This window comes from Branchiostoma lanceolatum, chromosome 9 (assembly GCF_035083965.1).
Source record: "Branchiostoma lanceolatum isolate klBraLanc5 chromosome 9, klBraLanc5.hap2, whole genome shotgun sequence".
Taxonomy (NCBI): domain Eukaryota; kingdom Metazoa; phylum Chordata; class Leptocardii; order Amphioxiformes; family Branchiostomatidae; genus Branchiostoma; species Branchiostoma lanceolatum.
Window position 1 is genome coordinate 19917825 of NC_089730.1, and position 18895 is coordinate 19936719.

The window sequence follows — 18895 nt, forward strand, 5'->3', positions numbered from 1 at the left end:
AACAAAAATCGCTTTCCCCATGTGCCTATAAGGTCAATCGACGGGTACAAAGGAATAGAGAATGTGCTTTAGAGCGCAGAGATCAAAATTCTCGATTTATACATTAGAGGTGAAATTTTGTTTGAATGCTTTCTGCGGCATGCACTTAAAACGAATGGTAAAACGCTCAAAGTCCCCGAGCGCCTTCATGATACCGGGGAATTTTGTTTGTTTTAGTGAAGTGAGACCTCTGGTAGACCTTGGAAGTAATCCACAAATCGACAGATATAAACCTGTGTAAACAGTAGCGAAAATAACAGATTGTTTTTGCTTAGAAATGCACGACACCGACAACCGTAAAATTGTAAAGTATGTATTTCTATATACATAGCTATTCAATGAAAAGGAATTTTTTGTCGACGCTATTTTGCCATTAGTTGTATACATTACAACTTGTTTAGCTTCTATTGGGAATTTAATGTAAATGTATCCACTGCTGACCACTTATGATTAGAGTGGCAGGTTGTTTTTATCACGATGTAGTACTAGTGCAGGTTAGGTGCAGATAGACATTAGAAACACCAAGCCCTGAACAACTCCAATTGGCGTGTACTCAATTACTTGTTGAGGTTTCCTCAATAGCCTGAGGTATATACAGGTGGTATTTCCAACTCTGATATTGAATGACGCATCATCCGGAAATATTTCCCGAAAGATTACCCAGATAGGAAGTGTAAAGGGTGACCTAATCACTTGTCACCTATCTCCTCAGGCTGTACAGGTAGCGTAACAGGTTACTTTTTGTGTGAAAGGATTTAAAATCTAGCACAAATGTAAATGCACATCTTTTCATGGGACTGAAATATCTCAAATTGTTGTTCAGAGTATTATGAGCAACTAACTGTTTTAGATATTTCAGTCTCAAGAAGAGATGTGCCTTTACATTTGTGCAAAATTTCAACTCATTTTATACCGAAATGAACCTGCTATGGTACTAATGACATTAGTTTTTGACTTTCCCTCGTTCCTACGTCCTCTGGACAATTTGTTTTTGTTTCGCTTTATTTGGATTTCTCCCTATGTGAAATTGACTTAGCGTTACAATTTTGGGTAAGGTCTACAGCTAACGGTTTGTAATGTACTCTATCCAGGCGCGTGCTACAGACGACCACGCTGGGGGTCCGCTGTGGTTTGGTCAATGTTAGAGTTGTGGGTTAACAATACAGCTAACGGTGTCTTCTTTACCCTATCCAGCCGTGTGGTACAGAAAATTTCCCGGCTACAGGGTTCGCTGTGGTCTTGTTCAATGTTAGAGTTGTGGGTTAACAATACAACGGTGTATTCTTTACCCTTTCAAAATTTTATCCAGTTGCTTGAGTAATTATTTTTGGCGTATCTTCTTTACCCTATCCAGCCGTGTGCTACAGACTTACCGACTGGGAGGTTCACTGTAGTTTGTGTTCGGGTCATTGTTTTTCTTTTCTTTTTGTTTCATTTCATTTGTATTTATCACTATGTGAATGGGAGGGCAAAACAAGTGTATAAGCCCGTTTACAAGTTGATTAGCGTTGCAGTTCAGGGTTAAGTTTATAGCTAACGGTTTCTAATATACCCAGCCGTGTGCTACAAATCATAAACCCCCTAGCTGTGAGTTTCCTCTGGCTTGTGTCCGGGCTAGCGTTGCAGTTCTGGGTATGTCATAACGCTGACAGATCCTAACAGTGTGTTCTTTATCTTATCCAGCCGTGTGTTACAGACCCCCCGGCTGGGGGGTTCGCTGTGGTTTGGTTAATGTTAGACTTGCGGGTTAATGATACAGCTAACGATCTCTCCTTTACCCTATCAAGCCTTGTGCTACAGACCCCCGGCTAGGGGGTTTTGCTGTGGTTTTGGTTAATGTTAGAGTTGTGGGGTAACTACTCTCATAGTTACGTCTATAGCTAACGGTTTCTCCTTTATTTTATCCAGCCGTGTGCTACAAACTTCCCGGCGGGTGATTAAACTATATCTAACGGTACTTTTCTTCTGTTCTTATTCCAGCCGTGTGCTCCAGACTACCCGGCTGGGATAAGAACTCTGTGGTGTGGTATTGGCTAATGAATGAATGAATGAATGAATGAATGCAGACCTTTATTGTACATTCGTGCCCCGAGGGGCTAGATACAGGTCGTCTTACATAAACCAAACTAACATGTAAGTGACATATATGTTAGAGTTGTGGGTTTATGATACAGCTAACGGTGTCTCCTTTGCTCTACCTAGCCGTGTGCTCCAGACTCCACGGCTGGGGGGTTCGCTGTGGCTTTGGTTAATGTTAGATTTGTTGGGTAACTAGTACTATTGTTGTTACGTCTATAGCTAACGGTTTCTCCTTTACCCTATCCAGCCGTGTGCTCCAGACTCCCCGGCTGGGGGGTTCGCTGTGGTTCGACGCTCGTGGTGGGAAAGAACTCCATTTCCTGTCGTCGCTCGACTCCGCCAGCCGCTTCCGCCTCCTACCGCACCTCGGCCGCATGATCCACGTGGTGAGTACGGTAGCCTGGTAACCATACCATCGGGAGCTCCCCGGGATCTCTACGGCGCTGGGAGCGGTGTCCACCCGCCCGGACAGACTAGCACGCACGGGGTTGGTTTTACGGCCTTTGCTTAGTCAGTTCGCCACGGGGAGGTGATAACTGTATGCCAGCTTAAGAAGACAGGCTGATCGAAACATGCCAATGCATAGCAGACTGGGCCGGTAGAACACCCCTAAGCCGACCCGTAGATAGCCTGAACTCAATCAAGCTCCTAGTACGGCGGATTCTAGCTTTACCATTACCCCTAGAGCAACAAATATGTAGGCAGTACGATCTAGATAGGATAGAGGACGAGAAAGAATTTGAAGTAGAATTTAGTCTATTCAACGTGGTGAGTACGGTGGGTTATAGCTTTATCATTAAAACGGAGAAATTGTAATCAATCAATGAGTTTGTATGTTTGTAATGTTTATTATTTTTTCTTTGTTTCTTTGTTTGTATCCGTGTACGGGGCCTCCTATCTTTATCATTACTAGTTCCTCCCAGCAAACATAGGAATTTGTTCCGAAAGTAAATCTATCAGGTTGGTAGAACATAAATAGACACCGAAACGACGTGAGGATTTACTGCTTGTGAAAAAAGAAAACTCCAATATCCAGAGGTATTTGTTGTTGTATTTTTTTTTGTATTACATACTCGGTAAACCGCCTCATGGCGTAACACACCGGATTTGTACTGAAGAGTACAAGCTGCATATCCGGACAGATTAATATGATCCACTCACACCGGGAAGGATTCCTACTGTTTTCGATATGTGTGCTTTATCGTTGTAGGTTTTGTAATAGTGTAGAGGAAAATGTAGTCCGATAGCCTTTTCAAGGCCTTAGGGGTAGTGAGTTGTTATCCACTGTGTCTAGGGCACGGTATTGGAAGGCGGCGCCCCTCCCTCTCCGTCCACCACCTTTTACCTTCCCAACTGAAGTCAGGTACCCACAAACAGGATAACTTAAGAAATTGATGTAATTTTTTTTTGTGTGTGTCTTTTTACATTTGACACTGCAAGTGCGTACCGTATCTAGACATTACGTTTTTCTAAACTCTCCCTCCGACCTACCCTTGGTGCCGGCGTGCCTGCACGCACGTTTCCTCGGTCCCTCAGGCCATATAGTCCCGTAATCAACTCTACCGGCTTACGGTGATAATCCGGTGAGCGACCGGCTTTCCTGTGCGGTGAATTGGGTTAATTAGCCGGCGTATTGGGCCTGAGGCAGCTGAGAGAAGTAACATGTAGGCCCTTGGTCGTCTTTCCTTGGTGCCGTAAATTGTGCCTTGTTTTTTTTTTTGTTTTTTTACCCCCGCCAAGAAGAATACTGTACATGCTTCTATTTTCGCGGTAGGTAGAAAATGGAGTGTTAGCGTTGGTTTTGAGTTCGCGTTTGAAACAATAGTAGACAAGGGGGTAGTAGGGCAAAAAATGTTCTCTGTGGTTTTAAGTTCGCAGCGAAGAGCTTACCGCGATACCGCGAATATTTCTGCATGTGTAGTATGTTTTCGGTGATGTTTCTCCGTATGTTTGTTATTCGTGTGTGTATTCGTGTTGGTGGACAGCATAACTAGAGAAGCTGTGAATGGATCCGTATGATAGTTGGTGGGTTTGGTAGGGGTTGAGAAAACAAAGGTCCAGTACAATGATTATCTTCCTAGCGGCTTGCTATGGTACTGCAGTGGAGCTTCCTGTTTTGATATATTTTTCTTTCTACCATAAACTACGTCATAAGTCTAGACAAAGTCAAGTCAAAGTTTATTGCACAACAATTGTAACAGGTACCATGTATGGCAAAGTACTACTGGCTATTCATACTAATCTAGTAGAACTGTTGGAACGTTCTATGCTATACATTGAAGCATAGTGTCAACGCATCATGTAGGGTCGTGTTTGTGAGATACGTTTACCTTTATGGTCAGTTAAGGGTATTAGATATGAGGGTCTTTTGGTGTAATATAACCAGCCACTGCTGCGTGCCTGCAACGCTAGTGTTACTTAACTGGAAGGGGGTCATTCCGGCTTTACATAACAAAAGATCCGAAGTGTTGCCAACGTCTACTCCGGGCAGTACTTCATCCACTGAAACATTTACATCTGCCATGGGGTGATGTAATGATACATGTGGTAACCCCCATACATACTCTCTACCTAATAACGGTAGGTGTGAAACTCAAGTAACCTCCCATACAGGCCATTCGCTGAGTCACGTATTACCTGGTAAAGAAACTCTGATGCCCCTATAGACAGGCTCTACTGAAACGTGCACACCTCTGTTCGGAGAACTCCAAACTCGTGTGTCATTTCCCCCAGACTCCATCATTATTTATTACCGTGAGGCTAGAACTAAATACTGCTACGTGACAATATCCTCACAATGTAACGGGCGTTTTGTCTTTTTATGAAGTCTGCTAGGAAGTCGTGCCTCTCTGTGTGTATTTCTTCGTAGTTTTGGTGTGTTTATTGCGCGCGTGTGCGTATGTGTTTGAGTGTTTGTGTGTGTATGTGTGTGTATGAGTGTGTGTGTGTGTGTGTTAGTATGTATGTATATGTGTTTGTACGTGTGTATGTGTGTGTGTGTGTGTGTGTGTGTGTGTGTGTGTGTGTGTGTGTGTATGTGTGTGAATAGAATATTGCCGATAACTGAGCATCTCCTATTTGTTATGCTTATTCTGGGACCAGTGTATCCACAATCCTGGCTGTCTGTCTATGACCATTTCGTCTCCATTTGACAGGAATGATTATTGACGATAATCTCATAGAAACTGCATGTAGGGAAAAGGCAATGCTTTTTTCAGCGCAAAACCCACCTCCTCCATGATATGCACAAGACATAGCATTGATAGTAATTTCCACATTTGTTGTTCCAATACATTCACATGTATCACAATTGTTTTACATTTATGTGGGAATGCTATTATGTTTTTGTCTATCCTCAATTTGACTGACTACAGCAACAATGCTTTGCATTCAATGACACAAGTTGGGAAATATCGTTTTTATTAAATTGCTGTGTTGCTCATTGTCAAATGAAATCTACATTTGAGTCATGGGATCTGTAATCAACATAAAAAGTGTAGCAGTGCAAATTGTCTGTGCACGTGAACAGGAAATTTGTTACAGGTACGAGTATTTTTTCAATTGAGTCACGTTTTTCCTATGCACTATGCACGTGCCGGAAGGTCAGACCTTGACAAATTTGCTATTGAAACGGAGTGACCTTTGTACAAGTTTGGGGATTCCTTGATATCCGTCGCCTTGTCAGACCCCCCCCCCCCCGGCATGTTTTGCTTTAAATCACTTTGTTGTCATTCTTTGTAAGATAGGACCCGTTGTGAATTTTGTTACTTAGTAGTCTAAGTATTTTCTATGAAAAGTTTTCTTTTAGTGAAAGTGCACAGGTTTTAATCTAATAACCACAGACAAAAATACTCTCTAAATACGCTCAATGTACATAATAGACAGCGTGCCAGAGTTTCCAATTGTTCAATATTAGTTACAGTATTTCATATGCCATGGTTTTTAATCTTAAAGTCACGGCAGATTCACATGTGTCAATGTATTGGGGGTAACTATAGCAACAGTGGACGGAAAGAAAAGGCTGCACAATAAGCACCATTTCAGCACTAAGGACAGATCCGTAGTAACAGATGATAAGAAGAACTTTATTGCACGGCAATTGTACATGATACAAAGTATGGCAAGAATTCGGAAACATAATACAAAGAAGAAGTATAGAATAAAACTTAACATCCTAATTACTAATACAATACAATAAGGGCTAGTATATATTTTGATATAGCATCCTAATTACTAATACAATACAATAAGGGCTAGCATACATTTTAATATAGCGTAACAGTTATGATCGAGTTGGTTTAATCATTATAATGTATTTTTCCTAATGTGAAAGCAGTCGTTAAGATATTTACCTTTTTTCGTATTATATACGTGTCTGTTTTACCCTTATTTACAAATACTTTACAGCCGAAATAGCCATGTATAATACATGTCATAGAATATATATGTCATCAACTTTCAGGTGAATGTGTTGAAGAATGCTCAGCCAGAACTGCAAGCCGCCATGCAGAAATTCAGGCAGAAGGTAAGAAAACAGACACACTTACACACAAACGCACACCTCACACATGCACACACATATACACACTCACACACAAATATATACACACACACGCGCGCGCACACAAATACACACATATACATACATACACACACACACACACACACACATACTTATATATACACAGGCACACACACACACACACAGACAGGCACACACACCGCAAACCCCGCATTTATGATTTCCTGTTACACTAGTAAAAGGACAGAGAGTACAAACATTTATCCTGAGAACGTACCTAAGATTGTGGTTTGCATATTATTAAGCCTGTTTGTCTAAAAAATGTTATTCTTCTTTCTGCTACATGCAGATCGACGATTTGGATGCAACGCTTGTTGACAAGGTGAGTTGTGAAATTTAGTTTTTCTTTTTTGTGTGTATTTTTTCTCTTCCATAACCATATCATGAAAATGACTCGATATTTCCCAATCATTCAATTGGCGATACAACAGCCATCATAATGCATTAACCGTTAAATTGGAACATAATTTGTTGGTAGCTCCCGGTTTCCAGAATGTTCCTTCTTCTTCCACCCACTTTCCATCCCACACTTCACAATAGTCTATTGATTGATTATACGTCAAACACTTAATTTTAACGTCGTGAAAGGATCGGATGATTGATTACGAAATTGTCTGGCTACGTCGATGTCACGTGTCCGTACCGCGTAAACCGGCATGTTTGAAATGGAAAGGAAATTACCGGAGGGCTGAGGCGTACACTTAACCACCCGGGAATACTCAATAAATGTCAAGTTGAGATGTTATTTGCCATTCATTTCTAGACGCTTAAAAAGACGCTTACACCAGGTGTAAAAATGGGTACCTGACTTCGGTTGGGGAGGTAAAAATCGATGAAAGGAGAGGGCTGTGCTCCTCCCTCCAATACCGTGCCCTAGACACAGAGAATAACAACAAACTTCCCCTGTGGCCTTAAAAGGGCTATGGGACTACTTTTACCTTTACCTTGTCGTTATTATTTCCCGGATGTTCGTAGCCCTTTTCCTCCGGCCCTCCATTGCACTGGGCATGCCTTCCATTGCGCATCACGCATCCTCACACGACTGATGTGCATGGTCTGCCTACACTTGGATGTAGTATTCGTCCACTAATAACTTTCCCCTGTTTGCCCCCAGTGCGACCCCCAGCCGTGTAAGAACGGGGGACACTGCGTGCACGATCCCAGGATGACGTATCACTGCAGCTGTCCCAGGGGAAGGACGGTACGAAGTTTTTTCTTGTTTGTATGTATGTATGTATGTATGTATGTATGTGTGTGTGTGTGTGTTACGTGTTTGTTTGTGTGTGTGTTAACGTGTTTGTGTGTGTGTGTGTGTGTGTGTGTGTGTGTGTGTGTGTGTGTGTGTGTGTGTGTGTGTGTGTGTGCGCGTATATGTGTGTGGCTGTGTGTGAACACGATGACTTATTGATTCCTGGGCGGATTGTCTTATGTATGTATGTATGTATGTATGTATGTATGTATGTATGAATGTATGTGTGTGTGTGTGTGTTACGTGTTTGTTTGTGTGTGTGTTAACGTGTTTGTGTGTGTGTGTGTGTGTGTGTGTGTGTGTGTGTGTGTGTGTGTGTGTGTGTGCGCGTATATGTGTGTGGCTGTGTGTGAACACGATGACTTATTGATTCCTGGGCGGATTGTCTTCATTTATGGTGAAGAATGTACGTAACGTGGACATGTCTTGATGAGACCTCAAAGTCATTAGATTTTGCCCCAAGCGGCTTGTTAAGGTACTGTAGTGAAAATTCCGGTTTTGATATCTGGATTGGGGAGGGGTCGGGAGCAAAGTCATGGGAAGGTCCTTAAAGTTTGACAGGGACTTTTAACAAGTGCACAATGGTGCAAAATAAGACAAGCTGCTAGGGGGCCCAAACCCACACCATGTCTTCATTACACCACAAGCTATCTGCCACCAAAAAATAGCAAGTTCAGGTCAAAAGATACAAAAATTGAAGTTCTGCTGCAGTACCAAGGTCACATACAAGGGGGCCCAAAATTGACCTTGACTTTCGGCTTCACAACACCTACCTACATACCAAATATCATCATAATCCATCAAGAGGTTCTTGAGTTATGCTGACTACGGTAGTCCGGAAACACAAACAGACAAACAGACAGACAAACAGACTGACAAACAAACAGACAGACACACAGACACACCCAAAACAATATCTCCATTTTTCATGGAGATAATAACAACCGAGAACCAGCAAACACAGGATGAATAAGACAAATAATTAACTAGATGGGCAGGCAAAATAATTCCTATTTGGGGATTGGGAACTTTCTGCTTGTGTCGACAACGCTGACACTTAAGTATTTTCTATTATCATATTTAACTACATACCGTGCATAACTTTGATTAATGATGATTATATTCTCTTGCTATAAAAACACCTCTAGGGTTCCCACTGCGAACAAGACGTGAACGAATGCGCCCCGCCTGCAGCGCCGCCCTGCGACGGCCACGCGTACTGCATCAACACGGAGGGAAGTTACAGGTGTTACTGCAAGCAGGGCTGGAAGGTGATTGGATGTTTGTAGTCACGTGATGATGATTGACTGTTCATAAAATCTCATTCATTTATTCGTCTATACATCCAAATATTCTGTTATCTCATCTACCGCCTGGGCACCACAGACCTCAGTACCAGTTTTATCTACAGTGTAACCTTTTCGGTTTTCTCTTCTTCTCTCTGTTGTACTTAATCTCATTGAATGCCAAATCTTTATTCAGGTCTTTATTACACCATGCCTTTATTTTTCCGTCAGTTCGTCAGTTCAATTCATATCCAATATTTCACTAACAAGTGCCTGGAAGGAACCGTCGTCTGTAACTTCACACACGTAGCGAATGCATTTTGCAGAATCATTCGTTCATTCATTCATTCATTCATTCATTCAACCATTCATCCATCCAATTCAGGGTGATTCGTGCTTGACGGACGTCGTTGATTGCCTGGAGGAAACCGCCGTCTGTAACTCCACCGACAGTCGGTGTCATGATCATTCATTCGTTTATTCATTTATTCGCTCACTCACTCACTCACTCACTCACTCACTCACTCACTCACTCACTCACTCATTCATCCATCCAGGGTGATTCGTGCCTGACCGACACTGACGAGTGCCTGGAGGGCACAGCCGCCTGTAACTCCACCCACAGCCGGTGTGAGAACCTGGAGGGAGCGTACGAGTGCGTCTGCCCACTGGGACACGAGGGACCCAGCTGTGAACCAAGTAAGCCATTAGTAGGGAAGTCTATCTAAAGTTTGTTGTTAGGCGTTTTATCCAGCACAAGGAAAATCTTGAGACTTTCTCCTGAATTTTGGCGAATAAAGTCGTGTCTGAAGAAGTAGAGACGACAGAATACTCGACGACGAAGGGTCAGTCGAAAATTCGGAGGCTGAGTTGATTTTCTGTGTGTTAGATAAGAGCCCAAACTAGAAGAACCTTAGAGACTGATAAGCATAGATGTCGTATGCTTGAACATTGAAGAGAGACCATGTTTTAGTTGTCAAATGTTGAGGTAGTCTAAGAGTCAGACCCAGTACGGCAACAATGATTTTCTCAGTTCAGTAGGGCACCAGGAAGAAGCTTGTGAACCATGTAAGATCATGTAACAGCTCATCTGATCATCGTGTTGCTTGTAGACGATTTGACGTGTCAGTTGAGATCTTTCATCAACGGTGTCCAGGCTGTAAGATTGATGCAAAGTTAGCCAGCTTGTCCGAGTGGATATTAGTCATTTCAGCAAATATCTTCTTCATCGCACCAGTCGATCAGATCATAGGCGCATTCATTACTTTTCCGCATGTCCGAATCGGTTCTTGTAATGCTCCTTCTAATTCAATCGGAAAGTAAATCAAGTGAACAAAATAGCTTATATTGTAAATGCAGGAATGTTCGGTGGCTTTATGTTCGCGGTTTTCGAGGCGACCGTTTCACCCCGAACTTTAAACCACCGCTGTCCAATACTGTAGTCGTGACTATAGCGCTGCCGCGAACTTAAAACCACCGCAAACACTCCATTTCCGCCTTAGCGCGAAATAAAGGCCACGTGCACGCGAACTTAAATGCATTTACAGTAATATGTTCTTTATTTCCAGTCCCGACCACACCAGCAGAGACGACCCTGCGGCCCACCACGACAATGCTGCCGCCGACCACGAACGCCCTGACCTCTGACACCTCCGTGGACATCTCCGGCATGGGGAATTCCGGAACAACCGTCGGAAATTCCGGAGGAACCACCGCGGGGAGTTCCGGAAACGTCGGTGGGAATGCGGGTGGTGCGACTGATCGGGTCATTGGAAACCAGGGAGGTTCGTCAACTTTCTTATCATGTCATCTACATGTACCTTAGTCTAGCTATTTGAACAGTTTTCTCCGCTCTTCTCGGTTTCACTGTTTCACAATGACTGTTCATTCTCTGATATTATTCTCCCAGCTTTTACCCTTTTACCTGTCTTCGTTTCTTCCTGGGCGGTTCCTTGTATGATAGTTTCGGCTAGTCCCGATGGCCGTGAAAATGTAAATGGAATACATTATCAGAATGAAAACGTTCTTTCCAACACAAGTAATTGTATACATGTAATCATCAATATTTCGCTGACGCTTCGACCATTTTCGGAGAAAAGTAAACTAACAAACAAACAAACAAACAAACAATCATACAAACTTACTTCTGTCCTTCCATCCATGTAGGGACGCAGGGGAACCCCCTGTGTGGAGAGACCACTTTCCTGGCCGGATCCGGATACGTGACGTCACCAAACTATCCGGACCACTATCCCAACAACGTCGACTGTACCTACCACATCGCCGCCACTCCCGGAATGTAAGACAATTTCTTTGATATTTCCGCCAAAAAGAGGAGGTTGCTATGTGGGTGACTTTTTATTTATTTATTTGGCTGTTTACATGTGTGTGTGTGTGTGCGTGTGTGTGTGTGTGTGTATGTGTGTGTGCGTGTGTGTGTGCGCGTGTGTGTGTGCGTGTGTGTGTGTTTCATTTGTGTGTGAATGTGTGTCTGTGTGTGTGTGTGTGTGTGTGTATGTGTGTGCATGAGTTTGTGTGTATGTTTGCATGTGTGCGACTGTGTGTGTGTGTGTGTGTGTGTGTATGTCTCTGGTCTCTTAAAGCTTGCTCTTTTCGGTGATTGGGATCCTCACATATTTCTTGATTTCCAGGATGGTTCTGATCCGCTTCATCGACGAGTTCGGCCTGGAGAGTAACATAGAGGGTGCGTGCACGTACGGACCTGCATTATAAGTCTACCTAACCAAACGCACCTGGTCTCTTAAAGCTTGTTCTTTTCGGTGATTGGGATCCTAACATCCTTTTTGATTTCTAGGATGCTTCTTATCCGATTCATCGACGAGTTCGGCCCGGAAAGTAACATAGAAGGGACGTGCACGTATGGACCTGCATCATAAGTCTACCTAACCAAACGCACAGCTGGTCTCTTAAAGCTTGTTCTTTTCGGTGATTGGGATCCTAACATCCTTTTTGATTTCTAGGATGGTTCTGATTCGCTTCATTGACGAGTTCGGCCTGGAGAGTAACATAGAGGGCGCGTGCACGGAACTTGGAACTACATCATAAGTCTACCCAACCAAACGCACCTGGTCTTTTAAAGCTTGTTCTTTTCGTTGATTGGGATCCTAACATCTTTCTTGATTTCCAGGATGGTTCTGATTCGCTTCATTGACGAGTTCGGCCCGGAAAGTAACATAGAGAGTGCGTGCGCGTATGGACCTGCATCATAAGTCTACCTTACCCGGTCTCTTAAAGCTTGGTCTTTTCGGTGATTGGGATCCTCACAAATTTCTTGATTTCCAGGATGGTTCTGATCCGCTTCATCGACGAGTTCGGGCTGGAGAGTAACATAGATGGGGCGTGCACGTACGACTACATCACTGTGGTGGTGAACGGCACCACGACCCTGGGGACGTACTGCGGCAGTCAGGAGCCGCCGAGCGCCATCACCGGGGCAACCGTGGCCGTCAGGCTCAGGACAGACTTTGCCATCCGCCGCAAGGGCTTCCGGCTGCGCTATGAAGCTATCGAACCAGGTAAGGATATGAAGTGTTCTTATTGCGTCAAGAAACAGCAAAAATAAGCATTGATACCACCCTGAAAACGGACTTTGCAAGAGCTTCCGGCTGCGGTATGAAGCTATCGAACCAGGTAAGCTTTATGAAGTGTTCTTATTGCGTGAAGAAACATACAAAAAATAGGCACTAGATCTGAACTTTTCGGAAGCATCACTGATACCACCGGGGACCGCAGGCTGAAGACAAACTTTGCCATCCGCCGCAAGGGCTTCCGGCTGCGCTACGAAGCTATCGAACCAGGTAAGGAAACATATTCTCTTTATTCTGTTAAGAAACAGCAGGAAAAACACTAGATGATCTGGATTTTATCAGTAGCATCACTGATACTATCGTAGACGTCAGGCTGAAGACAGACCTCACCATCCGCCGCAAGGGCTTCCGGCTGCGCTATGAAGCTATCGAACCAGGTAAGGATACATATCCTCTTTACTCTGTTCAGAAAAAGCAAGAAAAACACTAGATGATCTGGATTTTACCAGTAGCATCACTGATACTATCGTGGACGTCAGGCTGAACACACAGACTTCGCCATCCGCCGCAAGGGCTTCCGGCTGCGCTATAAAGCTATCGAACCAGGTAAGGATACGAGAAATGATCCTTAGTTCTGTTAAGAGACAGCAAAAAAGCACGGAAATTGGATTTTACCAGCAGCATCAATCGACGCAGGTAAGGATATGAGAAATGTTCTTTTTTCTGTTAAGAAACAGCAAAAAGCACCGGATCTGGATTTTATCAGTAGCATCACTGATACTATCGTGGACGTCAGGCTGAAGACAGACCTCGCCATCCGCCACAAGGGCTTCCGGCTGCGCTACGAAGCTATCGACCCAGGTAAGGATACGAGAAATGATCCTTAGTTCTGTTAAGAGACAGCAAAAAAGCACGGAAATTGGATTTTACCAGCAGCATCAATTGAGAACGTCACCTTGAAAACGGATTTCGCCATACGCCCCAAGGGCTTACGTCTCCACTATGAGCCTATCAACAAAGTCAAAGGAAAGGCTGCAAGAAATAATTTTTATTTTGTTAAGAAACAGCAAGAAAAAACACTAGATGATCTGGATTTTATCAGTAGCATCACTGATACTATCGTAGACGTCAGGCTGAAGACAGACCTCGCCATCCGCCGCAAGGGCTTCCGGCTGCGCTATGAAGCTATCGAACCAGGTAAGGATACATATCCTCTTTACTCTGTTCAGAAAAAGCAAGAAAAACACTAGATGATCTGGATTTTACCAGTAGCATCACTGATACTATCGTGGACGTCAGGCTGAACACACAGACTTCGCCATCCGCCGCAAGGGCTTCCGGCTGCGCTATAAAGCTATCGAACCAGGTAAGGATACGAGAAATGATCCTTAGTTCTGTTAAGAGACAGCAAAAAAGCACGGAAATTGGATTTTACCAGCAGCATCAATCGACGCAGGTAAGGATATGAGAAATGTTCTTTTTTCTGTTAAGAAACAGCAAAAAACACCGGATCTGGATTTTATCAGTAGCATCACTGATACTATCGTAGACGTCAGGCTGAAGACAGACCTCGCCATCCGCCGCAAGGGCTTCCGGCTGCGCTATGAAGCTATCGAACCAGGTAAGGATACATATTCTCTTTACTCTGTTCAGAAAAAGCAAGAAAAACACTAGATGATCGGGGTTTTATCAGTAGCATCACTGATAGGTGGACGTCAGGCTGAACACAGACTTCGCCATCCGCCGCAAGTGCTTCCGGCTCCGCTCGGAAGCTTTCGACGCGGGTAAGGATAACAGAAATGTACTAGTCCGTTAGGAAGACAAAATTGGAGAGGGAATTTTGGACTAGTTAGATATGGATTATGCCAGTACATGAACCATCACCGGTACCTCCCTGGAAATGGACTTTGCAGCTGCGGTAAGTGAAGCTATCGACGCAGGTAAAGATAACAGAAATGATCTCTATTGTGATTTGGTGCGCTAATGTACTAACATCTGCTCATTTGCCACCAAGACCGGTAATTTTTCTTTTCTTTTTAACTTCTGCAGCATCTGTATCCAGCATACCTGAGACCCCGGCAACCTGCGCGGCCAACAGCACGACCACCGTGTCCGGCGTGACGCAGACTCTGACGTCACCAATGTTCCCGGATGTCTACCCGAACGACCTGTCCTGCTCATGGACCTTCCTCGCGCCGAAAGACAAGTACGTCATCACCTTTGAATAGCCATCAGAAGACACCCTCCCAAACACACACACACGCTCGAAGGTCCACTTTTTAATGTCCAAGATTTTTTTTCAAGGCGGACTTATTTGTATCACCTGCGGGGCTGAAATCCTAGAAAAACTGCTCACTTTGTCTCTGATTTTTTTTCTTTGAAATCCGCTCAAAAAACACAGGAAATGCAGACCCCCGTACCCTCCTCAGACAGAACCCCCCAAGGCAAAAACCTGGCAGAACGGGCATGTGTGACTATACGTAATTTAGCGTATGCCATTTTGGTTGCTTGGCATACGTGCCATTCTTTTTAGCTTTACTACGCTCTCTCGGTCATCAAAGAGAGAATTCGAAAGAGCAGAAACAGCAATAATGATGATAAAAGTGTATGTCAATAAATATAAACAAATTGTGCTCGTGAATATTTTCTTACCATGTTGTCTTTCATATCATACTGCTCGGCCGGGCCCTTGGAAATGTAGCCATAGCGTAACGCGAGACAATGGATATCTATCGATATCATATTTGGCGTCGTGTGGCGTAACGGCTAGAACATTATGCCGTCAAACAAGGGAACCCGAGTTCGATCCCGGCTTGCCCCCAGATATGTCTGGACATGCGCCCGGACATTGTGCCCTTGGCACTTCACTCACTTCACTCAGGTGTAATGAGAACCTAGCTTCGGTTAGGGACGTCCCTGGGATAGGACGTTAAATGGAGGTCCCGTGTTTGGGGAGAGCCACACCCCGTGCAAAATAAAAGAACCCACCACACCTTTCGAAAAAGAGTAAGGGCATGCCCCAGTGTGCGATGGTCCAAACCTTACAGTCTGGTCTTGGTTGACATCTTGAAAAGGTGACAGTCACATGTTATGTCAATCCTTCCACAAATATGGTAAATCTGAATAGACAGATAGATAAATATCTATAACTTCACTACGATTCTGCCCTCAGGTTCGTGGAGGTGCGGTTCCTGACGCTGTTCGTGGAGGCCGCGTCCAAGTGCAACTACGACCGGGTGGTCGTGCTGACCGACGGCACGGAGACGAGCGACGGGCCCTACTGCACCGGCAACCAGCCCTCCGAGGCCTTCTACGGCAAGAACGTCACGGTCAAGTTCATCTCCGACGCCAGCGTGGCCGAGCAGGGCTTCGAGTTGACCTACCAGAGCGTGCAAGGCGTCGGTAGGGAACATTTTCTGGTCTCACTTTTGTCATCGATTTATCTTGATCTGCGACTTGTTGGTGTAACGAGTACTACACCTGGGTAGAGTTAGGAAATGTGTATAATGCCTTTCTCAAGGGCATAGTAACGGTTAGTGCTTCGCCCAGAACCCAGGGGTTCAAATCCCCTGATATACCTACCGATGCTGAACCGGGAAAATTCCCCTGGCTCTTTTTGACATTAAGTACAATGAACAGTGGGCCACAGCTTAACGTCCCGTCCTATATATAGTGACTGCGACCCTTTCCGGTAGCGTGTGTAAGAAGGGGCAATGTTTCGGCCCGGTTCTTTTGGGAATGCTGCAGAGGAACTGCCTACAGGACTAAAGGAACACACACGGGACACAGGGCATTGTCGTCACACACACCGGCAGCCCACTCTCAGACCTCTGTCTTCTGTTTGTCCAGAAAGTCGAATCCCTGAGAACCAACCGACTGTTCACTTTATTCCTTCTCTTATCGGCTATATCTAGACTCCGGATCTAACCCCTACCGGAATCAGTGAAGTACATCTGTGTAAAGACGGTTACACAAGCAAAACCACTACGAAACTTACTATTACAATTTAAGAGGTTTTGCCACACTTACACGTGCATGTCGGTTAGCGCATAACAGCCTTGATTCTAACCCCCAGCCTCTTGGTCCAGGGGTAGGGTCGCTAGCCACTGGACTACGCACGCGACGGTTGCCTTATTTCTGGACATCTGGAGTCATACAGAAACGCTTATTTCTCCCCTTGTTTGTTCTCAGCCTCGGTCAGGAAGGTCGTGACGCTGACGGACCCGCTGCCGTGCGGAGAGACCAGCTTCAGTAACACCGGGATCCTGGAGTCCCCCAACTACCCCCGGAAGTACAGCAACGGTCTGCACTGCGCCTGGAATATACTGGTGACCAAGGGCAGGTAAGCTGTCTTTACATGATCTATCTCTCACCTGGTCATTAAAGAGCAGATAAGGGTTGTGCACAAGAACTCTAACTATCACCTGGTCACTAAAGGGCAGGTAAGGTTTTTGTACAAGGCCTCTAACTCTCGCCTGTTCACTAAGGGCAGGTAAGCTGTCTGAATAAGTCCTCGAATTCTCACCTGGTCACTAAGGGCAGGTAAGGGTTCAGTACCAGACCTCTCACTCTCGCCTGGTTACTAAGGGCAGGTAAGGGGTCTGCACCAGACCTCTAACTCTCACCTGGTCACTAAGGGCAGGTAAGGGGTCTGTACCATACCTCTAACTCTCACCTGGTCACTAAGGGCAGGTAAGGGCTGTGCACCAGACCTTCACCTTTCACCTGGTAAAAGATTGCAAGTAAATTGAGTGACAAAGACCTCTAATACAGCCCAGACCTACTGCCAGTACGACTGCGTGGTCGTTGAGCCCCACCCGGACACTACTGTCCACTCTCTTTTTATTTCATGTCATTCCATTTTATGTCATTCCATTTCATGTCATTCCATGCCATGTAGGAGAGTGAAGCTGTGGTTCGAGACGTTTGACGTGGAAGCCCAGACCTACTGCCAGTATGACCGCGTGGTCGTTGAGACCCACCCCGGTCACTACCCCCAGTTCACTTTTTATTTCATGTCATTCCATTTCATATCATTCAATTTCATGTCATTCCATTACCTTCAGGAAGGTGAAGCTGTGGTTCGACACGTTTGACGTAGAAGCCCAGACCTACTGCCAGTATGACCGCGTGGTTGTTGAGACCCACCCCGGACACTACCACCAGCTGTGCAACAGCAAACAGATCAGCCCGCTGGAGTCAAGGAACAACCAGATGAAGGTCACGTTCATCACGGACATGGCCTTGGCCTTCACAGGGTTCCGGGGGTTCTGGATCGCCCAGCAGGGATGTGAGTGCCAGGCTACCTTTAATTAATATGATTAAACCTTCTTTCTAGCACAATTTAAGGACCTGACCTGAGCCCCCTAGCAACCTTTTACGGTACTGCCTTGGAAATTCCGGTTTTGATATATCGTGTTCTGGATATGCCATGGTCGTGAATTCTGAGTGGTAGATAGCTCCTGGGGTAGAACATAAGTGGTGTAGGTTTGGGCGATGCAGGAACAGGTTTTGTTTCAGACTTCTAGCGAATTGTTTTCATTGATTTTCTAAAATCGTCATTTAGACACTGAACGGCACCTGTCACATTGACATAGATAGTACGTACTTACATCAAGTTGTTTTCTGTGGTTTTTAAGTGTGAAAAGTTCTTGCAACTCATGAAGAAGGCAGTGATAGACACGTGCCAGTCTTGAAGGACTGGAGGCTGATATTCCCAACCACACTGTCCAGGACGTTGATTTCATTACGAATTGTTTCTCATGGATTGTTTAAATCTTCCTTCAGACACTGAGCGGCACCTGTTGCGCCAGGCGAACGTGGAGGCGGGGAAGACGGAACTCCTGGACTGCGCCGACAGCAACACCATGATGGGCGACCCCGTGGTCCTGACCTTCGGGTCACCCGAGTACAGCTGGAGTCACGAGGGCAAGCCGCTGGGCGCGCACGGGGCAGTGCTGACGGTAAGGCCTTATATGGTCTTTGCTCATGACGTCACGACGTTTCGAATGCGTTTCGAATGACCGACCGCCATCTTGGTGGGGGTAGAACCAAGATGGCGGTCGGTCATTCCAAACGCACAAGGACAGGAGTTGCGTTCTTAGTTCTATTT